General features: G+C 40.8%; 1 protein-coding gene across 5 annotated transcripts in view; it reads left to right on the plus strand.

Annotated features, from left to right (window-relative positions):
• Window positions 1–303: 303 nt before the first annotated feature.
• The window catches only part of SH3TC1 (SH3 domain and tetratricopeptide repeats 1), a 57,701-nt gene continuing 43,131 nt past the window's right edge, over window positions 304–14,873 (plus strand). The window contains exons 1-3 of one of the 5 annotated variants that reach the window (XM_039542407.1): window positions 1,579–2,245; window positions 8,376–8,505; window positions 11,025–11,114. The gene's annotated coding sequence lies outside the window, so the exon portion shown is untranslated. Of the gene's footprint in view, window positions 375–1,578; window positions 2,246–8,375; window positions 8,506–10,759; window positions 10,896–11,024; window positions 11,115–14,873 lie in introns of those variants that run through there. The other 4 variants (XM_039542406.1, XM_039542408.1, XM_039542409.1 and 1 more) reach the window with 4 other exon arrangements.

The following is a 14,873-nucleotide window of genomic DNA, read 5'->3' on the forward strand; positions in this document are numbered from 1 at the left end:
ACATTTAATTTTCTTAGAAAGGGGAACGATATCCCCTATGTTAAGTGAATTTTAACCATGGTGGGGCTCAAGAACAGCCTTCCTTCGGGCTTGTCCGGACAGGATCTTTTTCTCTGTTCTACATCACTTCCATACTTGTGGCACCTTGGGTCCTGGTAAGCACAGCCATGGTGCTGCCAAAAGCCCTGGGTGAAATCCTGACCCTATTGAAGGCAGGATTCTCATTTTGACATTGACTTCAATGGAGCCAGGATTTCATCCCCAATGTTTCAAAGGCAGTACAGACAGCCTGGAAGAGCTGTTGGCCGGCCTAACCCTGAGCAGCATTGCAACTCCACAACAGCCAGAATGGGGACAGGAGTTACTACTATGGGGTGAGTACAGTGCATAATTGGTCTCCCACCCATCCTTAGACTCCACTCGTTGGTAATTCTTTTTGGAAGGGTATGGGGGGACCTCAGTTTCAGATTTTTCTCCAGGCCCCCAAAAGCCTCTATGTGGCCCTGCTACCACCAATTCCTCCTCCAGCCATTTTGTGTGAAGCAAGGCAGGTGCCATGCCAGCCTTATTCCTGCAAGAAATGCCTTAGGTACCTAAGCTGTCTGGCTCCAGGCTGCTTGTTCCCCTTTGTGCATTGCTAGAGGAAATAGGCACCTCCCTGCAGGCCAGACTTAGGCAACCAACTCCAAGAGAGGGGAGCAGCCTGTTAACATCCCTCTCATCAGCTGCTCCCATTTCCTAGCTTAGGTCATTCCCCACCTAGCATGCTGGCTTTTGTGGATGGCATTCTAATGCACTTCTCTCTCCGCATTCGTTGTATAGGGAGCCAAAGCACCTAACTCAGGTTTTGTGAATCACAGTGTTGTTCCTGGGATTGTTTAAGCAGCTAGAAGTTGGTGCATTGCAACTCGGAGTGACACAATGCTTAAGTCCCTTCATGGATCCCACCCACATTTGAGGTCAGAGCATAGGGCTCACTGTACTGTACACGTCAACCTCTTTGTGCCTGCAAGGTTCAGACTGTTGGTAGCTACTGCCTGTGGGAGAAAATACATTACCAAAAAAAAAAAAATGCAATCTAGAATACAGTACATTCTGCCCAATACTGTCAATAGGAGGGAAGAGTTAGACACAGAGCTAAGTGGCTGCTGCTTTTTATCAAGCAGCTATGAAATGCCAGAAAAGGTCACCCTGTACTCAGAACCCAGCTCTTCTCTATTTCTATTTTCAGCCTACCAATTCATCACTCAGGCACAGGTGGACACAGTGTCCCTACGCTCTGGGGAGCTGAAGAAAGCACTGTAAATTGCCCAAATGAAGGGCCTTATTAAGGGAAGAGCCTTGGTTAATGTCCCTTTTTAAAATGAGGCTACAGGAATTAAATCACATTTTGACAACAATAAATTTGATACGTGCATACTAGGCTTATTTGAGAAACACACCAAACCAATCTTCAGCCAAAATGGTATATACCCCCACTAGCTTGAAGTCTCCATTAGTTCCCACAAGCAGGTGCTTTCATTCAAATCCTCTCTTTACTGAAAAGCCTGCTGAGAAGCTGAGCTTTTAAATGGAGAGCTAAGTCACATGACTCCTTCACTCCCATGGACTCTTACTTTCCTTTAAACCACATAAAACATAATGACAAACTACACAGTGATTCCTAGTGCAGGGGGGAAGTATTTAAATTGTTCCACCAGTCCTTATGGCAGTATTTAAGCTTCTACCAAACCATGTTTAGAACATTTCATAGCATCTCCCCTCCCATACTGAATGGTTTGGCCCTCTCTTGAAAGGCCTTTGTTTCGCCAAAGCCATTTATAGGGGCTCTGTTATTCTAAACAGAAGAGTACTGGCCCAATGTTTTACTATGCTTCAGTCCTCTATGCTATAAATCTAAACTCCTGGTTCACTGGGTGGCTTTATAATCCCAGTTTCCAGGAGAAGATACAAGGGGTTTAGCTTCCTCCCAGTGGGTTTCCAGATTCACAGGAGCTGGGGAAAACTAAACTTTGCAACTATTTTTTGTAGATTAAACCCCCCCAATACACTGACTCTTTCTCTTTTCCCACTGAAATCCAAAGATAAAAGCTTTTTCTCTATTTGTACCATCCAAGAATACATGTTTATTTAAAGAAGGAGGTTATCTCCCTTGGAAAGGAAAGGAGTATACTGGAAAGCAAGCAAACAACACAATTTTGCTGTGTAGCAAAAAGGGGGAAGAAGACTTTACATCTTCCAACAGGTAAGTTTCTACCATTCATTTTAATCCTGAGCTTTGTTGGTGGAGGCTACTTTAGCTGGCTTCACCCATTCTAATACAATAGAAACCATGGGTGGGGTTGTAACCCTATTTAAATGTCAGCTGAATATTAGGACCTCTAACAGTCCAGGCTTCTATTAGTACTGTGTTGCTTTGTTAGCCTTGGACTCTGATCCTGAATCCTAGTATTCAACTTGAACTCATTCCCTTCTTGGCCTGTAGCTAAAGTGCTGGAAATGCTAAAAGTGAGCCATAATAGCTAGCAGGAAGCTTTGTGAGACATACAGCATGTTGTCTTTCCTGCTGAGGAATAACAACGTACATTAGTAACATTGGTAATCTGAAGTAAGTTTAACTATTATTGATAAAGCTAGGTAAACATCTTCAGAGCAACAGCAATGTTTTGTAACAGCTGGGTGCTTTGAGTCAGCGTTTCCCTGCAGACTACAGGGCGACTGCATTTCCTTAGAACTGGACCAGAGTGTGTTTTTTCTCTTGGTGTTTTCTGTTTTTACATTCTGACCCAGATTGCAGAGCCAGCCTTTCATTTTTGCAAGAGCTGGGGGAAGCTAGGCTATCTTGATTCCAACAAGGAAGAGGAAATGCTGACACAATTTGATGCCAAAAGATTTTAACCCCTGAGCTGATTTGTCTGGTAGTTTCTGTTCAGGTGTAACATGCTTGTTAGAGTGAAGCATATTCTGGAATCTAATCTTCTTAAAAAGTGGAATTTAAATTTAGAGTAACCCAAGTGTTAAATTGATAACCTAGGACCATAATCCTGCAAACCTTTCTGTGTTCCAGGAACCTACTGAAGTCAATGCAATTATTTAGGTGAGTCAAGACTACTCACTGAATAGAAGGCTGCAGGATCAGGTGCATGCTTAGGGTATGTCTATACAACAGAAGCTGTGCACAGGCCAGCCTACCTGAGCTAGCTTGACTCCAGCTAGTGCACCTAATGACAGTAATAAAGACAGTGCAATGTGGGCTTCAGTACAAGTAGTTTAAACCTGGCACAGACCTTGGGTATGTACTCTGCTCACTAGAATCATAGAATATCAGGGTTGGAAGGGACCTCAGTAGATCATCTAGTCCAGGGGTCGGCAACCTTTCAGAAGCGGTGTGCCGAGTTTTCATTTATTCACTCTAATTTAAGGTTTAGCGTGCCAGTAAATACATGTTAACATTTTTAGAAGGTCTTTTTTTATGTCTATAATATATAACTAAACTATTGTTGTATGTAAAGTAAATAAGGTTTTAAAAATGTTTAAGAAGCTTCATTTAAAATTAAATTAAAATGCAGAGCCCCCCCGGACCGGTGGCCAGGACCCAGCAGTGTGAATGCCACTGAAAATCAGCTCGCGTGCCGCCTTTGGCACGCGTGCCATAGATTGCCTCCCCCTGATCTAGTCCAACCCCCTGCTCAAAGCAGGACCAACACCAACTAAATCATCCCAGCCAGGGCTTTGTCAAACCTGTGCTGAAGCCCATGCTTCTATTATTATCCGTGTTAGCTGGATTCAGACTTGTTCAGAGAGGTTAGCCCATGCACAGCTTTTGTTATATAGACACGTCTTTAGCAGGTGTGCAATACGTCACATCTTCAAAGCGCTATACGCGTATTAGCTAATGGATGTTTACAATCCAGATTACGTTATTTTTGGGGATTATGCATCCACAACTGAGAGAAAATGTGGGACTAATCAGACCAAAACTGTCTTAAGCACATTTCAAAACCTACTGTGTCCAGCATATACATAAAGAACTAGCATGACTGCCGTGTTAAAGTGACATATGCTCATTTAACTATACAGTGCATTGGGGGAGGACGAAGTTCAGCAATCTCAGGAGAATGCAGATACCATGAGAATGGTATTTAGAACTGCACAAATTTCCCTGCACGTTAGAACATACACAAGGCAGGCAGGAGAAGGCCACTCAGCCACAATTCTAAAGCTCCATTATTGGCACTTGTGTTACAGGTTCTCAGCTGTTATATGTCACATGGTGTCCTTAACTCAAAATGTCCTTCTTTCTCATGGTTTACATTAGGCTCTTAAGGCCAAAACCTGCCCTCCTATATATATCTCACCAACTTCAGTGGGACTGCCTAGGTGTAATTGGGGGTAGAACTTGGTCTTTAAATATTAAATATAATACAGTGTGTTAAGAGGCACTGCTGAAGAAAACCCTAAAGCCTTCAGCCAAACGTGCAGCTGCAGTGAAGCAAGCAAACAGGATGCCGAATAGCAATGCCAGAGAGAGACAATGGAAATTAAAGGAAATATCTTGTTTCCATATGAGACGTCTTTCAACTTTCTGGCAGCTTCTTTCAATCATCCTGAAAAGATCCAGGACAGCTAGACAAAAACAGGGGCATCTCATTTGCATCTAATTATTTTCATAGTTATGAGAGAGATCAAAGCACCAACAGAACCTGTGCTCCAATGTGAAGGAATCTGAATCGTTTCTGCAAGTGGTCATGCAGCACCAGATTCCTAGGACTTTCAAGCTGAAGCATAAGGGATGTATGCAATTTCTAATGTGGTATCTGCAATGTATCCGGTTTGTGCTTTTTCCTGTTTGTTACAGTGCATTAGTCTCTGGGGTTATTTAATGAGGGCAGGTGTCCACAGTGTAGAGGTATTGAATTGTCTCTGTGTAGTGGTGTTTTAAAAAGGCTACAGAAGGTCAAGGGCTGGGGCCAGTTTTAGATGTGTTCATTCCCTAGGCACAAACCTTTCCATTTCCCCACTTCCCTCCAGCTGCACATCTTGAGTCAAAAGGCACTGTTTAAATTCCACTGAGAATACTACCACAACGTAGGGTGTCCACCCAAAGGAGTCTAAGAACAATTACAGGCCTGTACAGCAGGATGAACAATAATGGTACAATCTTCTGGGATATAAACCACAAGAAAGGCTGAAGAAACTGGTGATTAAGGCAATCTGGGTTCAATTCCTGGCTCTGTTATAGATTTATAGATTTTCTGTGTGACTGTGCAAGGATTTAAGTAGCTTCCAGTTCCACTGATTTTACTGGGAATGGAAGATACTCAGCATATTGCAAGGTCAGAATATAGATGCCTATTGGTATCATATTATAACAATGTTTATAATGCACACTATCACAGCATACAACAATCAAAATAACTCTCATTTATATGTTGCTGCTGTAGCTAGCTTACAAAATTCTGAAGGAAATATTAGCTTCTTAATAAATGATCTTAGTTATGATTCTAATATCTGTTAGGAATTAGCAATATTATAAGCTCTCACAATTAATTGTACGATTAATTGTGCTGTTAAACAAAAATAGAATACTATTTATATACATATTTTTGGATGTTTTTCACATTTTCAAATATGTTGATTTCAATTCCAACACGATACAAAGTGTACAGTGCTCACTTTATATTTTTTTATTATAAATATTTGCACTATAAAAATAAAAGAAATAGTATTTTTCAATTCACTTAATACAAGTAGTGTAGTGCAATCTCTTTATCATGAAAGTTGAATGTACAAATATAGAATTATGTACAAAAAATAACTGCATTGTTATATTTTTGAATGTAAAACTTTAGAGCCTACAAGTCCATTCAGTCCTACTTCTTGTTCAGCCAATTGCTCAGACAAACAAATTTGTTTTCATTTTCAGGAGATAATGCTGCCCACTTCTTGTTTACAATGTCACCTGAAAGGAAGAACAGGCATTCACATGGCACAGTTGTAGCCAGCATTGCAAGATATTTATGTGCCAGATGAGCTAAAGATTCATATGTCCCTTCATGCTTCAACCATCATTCCAGAGGACATGATGGTGATGTGTTCTGCTCGATTACAATCCAAAGTAGTGCTGACCGATGTATGTTCACTTTAATCATGTCATGAACAGAAGGTTTATTTTCTTTTTTGGTGGTTCAGGTTCTGTAGTTTCCACATGGGAGTGTTGCTCCTTTAAGACTTCTAAAAGCATGCTCCATACCTCATCTCTCTCAGATTTTAGAAGGCACTTCAGATTCTTAAACCTTGGGTTGAGTGCTGTAGCTATCTTTAGAAATCTCACATTGGTACCTTCTTTGCGTTTTGTCACATCTGCAGTGAAAGTGTTCTTAAAACGAACAACATGTGCTGGGTCATCACCTGAGACTGCTTTAACATGAAATATATGGCATAATGCAGGTGAAACGCAGAGCAGGAGACATACAATTCTTCCCCAAGGAGTCCAGTCACAAATTTAATTAATGCATTATTTTTTTAACAAGCATCATCAGTATGGAAGCATGTCCTCTGGAACGGTGATCAAAGCATGAAGAGGCATGTTTAGCATATCTGGCTGGCTCATAAATACCTTGCAATACCGGCTACAAAAGTGCCATGTGAACATCTGTTCTCACTATCAAGTGACATTGTAAATAAGAAGCGAGCAACATTATCTCCCATAAATGTAAACAAACTCGTTCTTCTTAGCGATTGGCTGAACAAGAAGTAGGACTGAGTGGACTTATAGGCGCTGAAGTTACATTGTTTTGTTTTTGAGTGCAGTTATGCAAAAAAAAATCTACTTTTGTAAGTTGCACTTTCACCATAAAGAGATTGCATTACGGTACTTGTATGAGGTGAATTGAAAAATACTGTTTCTTTTGTTTATCATTTTTGCAGTGCAAATATTTGTACTAAAAATAATATAAAGTGAGAACTGTACACTTTGTATTCTGTATTGTAATTGAAATCAATATATTTGAAAATGTAGAAAAACATCCGAAGTATTTAATAAATTTAAATTGGTATTCTATTGTTTAACAGTGAGATTAAAACTGTGATGAATTGCGATTAATTTTTTTAATCGCAATTAATTTTTTTGAGTTAATTGTGTGAGTTAACTGTAATTAATCAACAGGCCTACTAATACTTTGCCCAAAACCAAACAAATTAAACAAAGTCATGTATTCTCTGCCTTAAGGACTACTTATTACTATATGTTTGTATAGTGCCTAGCACAATGGGTTGGAGCTTCCAGGTACAGGTAATAATAAATTTCAGCTCTTAAGAGCAAATGTATCTGACTGAGGCTTTCAGTATATTTCTGACATATTTTCCTGCATGGCAGATTGTTAGTAGCTCAATGCACTGAGCTTGCAGTCGTGAGCATTTTCGCAAAGGAGATTCTTGGATGGACAGTATCAGTTAATGGTCAACTTTCTGTTAGTTCATATATCCAAGCTGGGCTGTTCAACCAACAGGAAAGTAAAAAGGTCAAACAGGAAGGGATGGATCGGGAGTCAGTTCCGACCAGAGTTGTGGAAGGCAGTTCACCAGAATGTTAGACTAGAACAAATCAGATTCGGAAAAGGTAGGAGAAATATTATGCTTCATACCTGAGTATCTAGCTGTATTTAGGCTGCTTGTGTTGCAATATTTGATTGTTGGACTCTACTATGTCTGAAAAAAAATATGAGCAACTGAGGGGAATGATTTTAGTAGCAGAGTAGTTTAGTGCATGGTTACAGGGATAGATTTAAAAATAAGTGTAATGGTAATGGGTTGTAGTAATGAATTTCGGCAGTGACATTTTTGTGTGATGTGTTTTTGTTGCTTTTGTCAAGAACCAAGATGTTTCTTTTCTTTGCTTTTTGTTTTCTCTTCTCTTCTACAGTATATTCAGAATAGGCCAAACTTTTTCAAACCAGAGCATCCAAAAGGAGGGACTTCGATCCATATTTAGACACTTAAAAATGACCTGGTTTTCAGAAGACCTGCAGTGCACAAATGGTCACTTTAAGTTAGATGCCTAAATGAGGCAATTAGGTGCTTTTGAAAATGTTAACTATGCTGCAAACAGTAGCATTGTTTGTGTTTAATCTGTCAATCAATAAAAGCCCTAATGAGCTTTCTGAAGGATAGCAAGTTTAAAACACATATTTTAATGAAATTAAATTAAGGATTTCCATGCCACCTCCCCTTAACTCGAGCACTGAGTTTCACAAGGTGCTGTTTCTGTGTAGTAGGGTAATACACTGAAATTATGTGTTACATTTTTACTATATCTAAGTACTGAGAGCATAATACGTTGGATGGAATATTATTATTTTGATTTACAATTGTAGCACCTGGAGGACTCAAGCAGATCAGGACCCTATTGTGCTTGAGTCTGTACAAGCACCTAATTAATAACCGTCTCTGCCCTGAGAGTCTCTGCTATAAGGAGTTTGCAGTCTGAAAGACAAGATGAAACAGGTAGTGAAACAAATGAATTCAGAGAGAAGTGGGTGAGAAGGAAGGGTGAATACTTATATGGATAATAAAACTAACAGTTAATGCCAACAAAAAGTATTCGAGGGGAGAGACACTGTATGTTTCATGTTTTCAACCAATCTCTCATTATTAGGATGAAGGGCAGATTATACCTCGTCATCTACTATGGAGTTTCTTGCACCTTCTTCTGAAGCACCTTTTGCTGGCCACTGTTGGAAACAGGATACAGGACTAGATGGACTGCGGGTCTGATCCAGGAGAGCAGTTCCTATGTAGGACTATGTTACTATACTGTTCACTTAGCAGGACAGGTAGCAGGAACTGAATGGCTCTGAGGCTTTAGAATGGGATAATGGGAAGGAAGCATAGCCTTGCTGTCTGTGGATCAGAATCTATAGTGTGGATTAGCTGTGCCGTCCTATTCCTGGCACCAGTTAGACCAGTCTAAAGACTTGTAATTTACAAGAGCTGCCCATGGGCCCCAAGAAGCTCCTCTGAGATAGCTGGGTCATAGAGAAACTCTAGCTACAATCCCTTTCTCTCAGACCATGCTCCCTCTGTGGGGATGTGGCTGCAAAGCGGCGTGCGTCGGAGCAACAAAGGTGATTCTGCACCATCCAAGCATTCCCCTAGGTGTGAAGAATCCTTCAGGGGCAAGTTACGCCAGCCTTAGGGCTGCTTTGAACCACTGAGTGGCACAGGGCCGCTGAAGTGGGGCTGAGGAACTGGTTCTTGGTGTCAGGTGGCTTGGGTTATGTTCTTGGCTCTGGTACCGATTTCCTGTGTGAGTCTAGGAAACTCACTTCTCTCTGTGTTGGTTTCCTCCTGTGTAAAACTGGGATAATAAATTATAATTATCACCTCACAGGGATGTTGAAGCTAAATACATGAATGTTTAAGTGTGTCAGACTCCTCAGGTGGAGCTTTCTAGGCCACCAGCTCAAGCCTGGCCTAGATTAGAAATGGCTTCCTGGTGTCCTATGCAAAATAAATGGGAGTCCTTCTAGTTCTTGTTGCACATTGGAAGACACACCACTAGGCAGTAGGCAATAATGTTAGCCTCAGCAAAGGGGCCAGTAATGGCCACCTTTCTAACCCTAAAAACATAAGGTTTCTCACCACCGAGGTGTACCTTGCCAGTCACGTTTGATGCACAGGGCAATAGACAGCATCTTGCATTGCCATTCTCTATGTTGTACCTGTGTTGTGGGTACAGTCAGAAGGTTTTAGTTTGCTTGTTCCTCCATCCACCTCTTTACCTAAGGAGTAAATTCACTAAAAATCAAAATGGTGGTTATGGAAAACAGTAAGTCTATGCTGCAACTCTTTACTATTTTCTTAAGCTTTTTTTTTTTAAAAAGTTGCAGACCGAGTTAGCCTGATATTTTCCATTCCCCATCTGTTTTGTTCCACTCTGTGGTGTTTTAAGGTTGCTTAATAACAGATACTTTTAAAAGGAAGTGTTAAGGGGGAAAAAAATTGCGGGAAAACAGAATTGTTCCATTTATCTTCCTTCCAGCAGGAAAAATAATGCCTTCCTTCCCCTGCCTGTCTACACTGAACAACTCTCAAATCAACATGGCCGAGAGCCATGTTAACAAGCTGTACTTAATGCGCAGGAGAATATCTATGGCGTTCTGAGCCACACACACCAAAATAGGCTGTTGATAGTGGCTCTCTGGCAGGCCAACCTGTTCAGATGAAGGACTGATGGATCTTGCTGAGAAAGCTGATAACAAAACCCAACCTCTAGCTCTACACTAGGATGTGTTAAGTGTCCAGCTGCTCTCTCTGCTCTGTTAGTACTGATGCTCTGATAGGCTTTGCAGCTAGGAATTGAGCATTGTTATTCTTATTTATTTGTATTATTGTTGTGCGTAGGAGCCCCAGTCAGATCAGCATTCTGGTATGCTAGGCACTGTACAAACAGAGTAACAAGTTCCTGCCCCAAAGAGCATCCCCAGGCCAGGGTGCCACAGCTTTTAAGGAAGGATATCTCCTGTTTTCCCCACAGGAACTCACTGAATGAGGAATAGGCTCCTATTCTGAGAGAGACAGAAAGTCCATGCAGCTTCCATGGGCCAGCGTTCTGTGACACCTATTGGCTTCTAGATCAAGGTTCAAAGAATATGGAATCCTGCTATAGTAACTGTTGGCTTATTCGAAAAAAATCTGTCTAATAACTTCATTTTAAAAAATGCATTGACAATAGCTGATTATAAAGAAACAAATTCATTCAGCATAGGAATTGCCATACGGCACCAGACCCATGGTCCATCCAGTGCAGCATCCCATGTTTGACAGAGGCCAGAACCGGCTGTTTCAGATGAAGGTGTAAATAGTATCCCACAGTAAGCAGTTGTATCCCACATGTAAGCCTCATCCTAATCCCTAGTAGTGAGAGAGTGATTAAACCCTGAATTATGAGGTTTAATGTCCCTTCCAAAGTTGTCTTAACATTAATTACTATCGCTCTGGATATTCTTGTTCCCCTTATTAAGGTCTATTCCGTCTTTGAATTGTGCTGACTTCAGTATAAAAAAACAACAACTCGTAAGCAGAAGATAATTGGCATTCGCACAATAGACAAGGTGATGTACCGAAGTATGGATTGTTTAGTATGGTTTTGCTCTTTGTTGGGTTATTTAACTGGGCACCTGAACTTTCAGTGAGAAGGAGAGAAACAGGGAGACTAAAATAATGTTTAAACAGTCCTGTGGGAACCCCTCAGGTGCTTGGGGCCCAAAGGTACTTAAGTGCGTACAGATGCACTTTGCTGCCTAGCAGGATTTTTAAAAGCACCTAAGCAGGTTAGGTGCCTAATACCTATTGAAAATCTGGTCCCCGGTGCTTATCTATAACCCCATGGATTAAAACAAGATAAAAATATAAATATTAGAATTGACAGAAAGCTACTGTATCTCACCCGTAAACATTAAAGGTGGGAAGAGATACCGCAGAGAGGAGAATCTGGTTGTCAGGTACTGGAATGAGACGTTTGCTCTTGCTCTGTTACCCTCAGAAGAGCAAAGGGAGAAAACTGTCATTGGTACAGACATAGCTTCTCCTGTTCTCCCCCCCTTTGATTTGTCCCTTGGCTTGGCCTCTGAGACATTCTGTGTCTCATTCTCCTTAAAGTGCTGATATCTATCTTAACATTCCGAGAATTCAGACCCTGTTCTGATGCCTTTCAGCATTCTTCTCTATGCAATCCTGCAGGCTAGTGCACAACCCCATTATATGTGTAACTCTAAAAACACACACACACACACACACACACACACACACACACACACACACACACACACACACTAGCAAAAGTTAATTAGTATCTTTTCCTTCACTTATTACCTGAATTCCTGGAATTCTAGTCCTTTGTACAGGCTGCTCCCTTCATGTTAGATGCATTTGCTAAATTTTAGTGAGAATTTGTTTCAATTCACAGATATAAAGTGATGTGTGTGTATACAGATATTCTGAGCATTGCTGAATGTGTATGATATATTTTGGTATACATTCAGCTTTGCTTTTAGACCAAGATTATCCTTAACATCTGCAAATGTAAAGGACTTTCGAGGTGCCATGAGTAATAGAATCTGAGATACTACTTCTAGAGTTTAATTCTGGAATAATGGCCCAACAATCGCCAATCTGAATTGATGTGCATGGGTTCTATCATTCAGGTTTTTATTTATACATCCTACTTCCAAAAGTTGGTTCTTAGCATGTAAACCTTTATTGCCTGTGTGATTCTTCACTCATGTGAGCAGTTGCATTGATTTTAATGGGTCAAAAAGGTAAAATATTATTCCTTTATTTCTTTATATTTTGGTAGTACCTAGATGTCATAGACCAGAATCCCATTGTACTAGCTGCTGTGCAAATGGTTCCAGAGGTGCAATTACTTACGGAACTTCTTGTTCTGCACTTTTGTGCATTTTAAGTTCTGTGCTTAGGTTTTGATATAGCACCTGTCACTGTGGTCTGTAAGGGCTTGTCTACCCTTACTGGGGGATCCACGAGTGGTGATCGATGCATCGACAGTCGATTTAGTGGGTCTAGTGAAGACCTGCTAAATTGACCGCAGATTGCTCTCCCGTCCACTCCTGTACTCCACCAGATTGAGAAGAGTAGGAGGAGTCGATAGGAGAGTGTCTCCCAGCAACATCGCATAGTGTGGACCCTGCAGTAAGTAGATCTAAGCTATGGCAATTTGAGTTATGCTATTCACATAACTCAAATTGTGTAGCTTAGATCAATTTTCCCCTGTAGTGTAGACAAGGCCTAAGATAGACAGATATAGAGATAGTTAGAAAGAAAGAGCTTAATCCAGTTTTATTGGTGACATATAGGTTCTAAGTAGAGATAGATTTAGAGCTGAGTTGGAAATGAAATTTCACAGGATGGGAAAACTAAGATTTTGAAAAAATTTCCCTTGGGACAAAAAGTCAATCTTGTACATTTTCATGAACCCTCTTTCCTGCCCCCCCTCCCCCTGCAAAAAAAAATCAGTTTGGGTCAATCAAAACATTTCATTTCAATAATTTTTAAACATTTAATTTTCATTTTGAACATTTAAAAAAATTCCTCCTGTATTTAGCTTACATTTCTAAACAATTGTTTTGAACTAGAAAACTGGAATTTTATATTTCTAGTTTTGACAATTTTAAAACTTTTCCTTAGTTGAGAAATTCTTCAAAAATGATGCTTTCCCATGAAAAAGTACATGTTTTTTCACTGGAAAATTCTGATTTGTCAAAACTGAAACTGTTTGTGGGATACAAAGGTTTCTATACATTTCTTGTTTTGAAACAAATTTGAGAAAAGTTTTGAAATGATCAAAACAGGATGTTTTGACCTTTTTAATTCAATATTTTGGTTCAACACATTTCCTTTCAAAACGTAAACTTATTATAATTAAAAAAATCAATTAAAATTCAATTCAAAACAAAACATTTTGAAATTATGGAAACAAAAGGTTTGGATTGACCTGAACTGAATGCTTTGTCAGATTGTGAGTTTGTGGAAACTTTCAAGATTTTGACTTTTTGTCCCAATTCAGGATGGGAATTTTTTTTCAAAATCTTGAAAATTCACTTGGAACAGGAACACCATTTCCTGCCCAGCTCTATACAGAAGGCACGTACTTATTGGAATGCAAGCAACATGGAGGCCAATGCACTATGGGATATCCTTGCAGACAGGGAGCTCGGAGGACAGAGAAATGAGCAGACTGATTATGCAGGCATGGTTAAGGGGGCTTGTCCCTAGAGCAACCAGGGTGGTGAAGGTGATTAGTTACCCGTCCAATTCAGGGCAAGAGTAAACTATCAGCTGCCATGGTTACTAACCAAGTTTTAACCATGTTTAGAGACACAAATGATACCAACGGGTTCAAAACCTGGTATAATTTTACTTAATAATCTTTTACTGTGAAAGGCTTGTCAAAGCAGGAAAGGATTCCACATGCTTAAGTGGAGTTTACACAAATGCAACAGGGCTTCCTGCAACCAAAGTCAAGCAATGGTCAAAAGCATTAGTTAAAGTATGGCTCACTTAAGCCTGGTTCTGTAGAGAGAGGATGAGGCCTGCCTCTGCTTTTGCTCCTGATAATTTCCTTTCAGCTCTATCCCTTTTCTTTGGGTATGTCTATACAGCAAAGAAAAATGTGCAGCTGTCCCGTGCCAGCCATCTTGGGCTTGCGTGGTGCAGGCTGTGGGGTTGCTTCATTGCTGTGCAGGCTTCCGGGCTTGGGTTAGAGCCCGAGCTCTGGGATCTTCGAACCCTGAAAGGCCCTAAAGCCCAGGCTCCAGCCCGACACCAGAAGTCTACACAGCAATAAAACAGCAGTTGGTGCTTGGCATAAGCAGAGCAAACAATTGGTTAGGGCCCCGAGCAGCTCAAAGGGGCCCTCTATTTGCTTTTTTATTATGTGTTGTGTGGAGGGCCCCCAAATATTCCTGTTTAGAGCCCCCAATGGGGTAGCACTGTGAAACAGCCCTGCAATCCGAGCCCCATGAGCCCAAGTCAGCTGGCACAGGTACCCTTAGAGATCATTCCTCCTCGACGCTTGCTTCCAGACTCAGCCCGTAATTTCCTTGCACCACATACCTCTCTTAGGGTGCTGCAGGGAACTAATTACCCACCTCTGACTTAGCCCTTCTACCCTGAAGATGCCAGCACTGAGCGTGGATCATTAACTGAATCCACAAAAATCAGCCCTCTTTCTTGCTGTCTTTAAGAAAGCAGCACCTGTACCACCAATTTTGTCCTCTTCAAAATGTTACTGACATTTTCCCTGCATTGACACTGTGATGTGGATGAATATGCTATTCCTGGGAGGCTGTGTA

Source organism: Mauremys reevesii, linkage group 5 (assembly GCF_016161935.1).
Source record: "Mauremys reevesii isolate NIE-2019 linkage group 5, ASM1616193v1, whole genome shotgun sequence".
NCBI classification, from domain to species: Eukaryota; Metazoa; Chordata; order Testudines; family Geoemydidae; genus Mauremys; species Mauremys reevesii.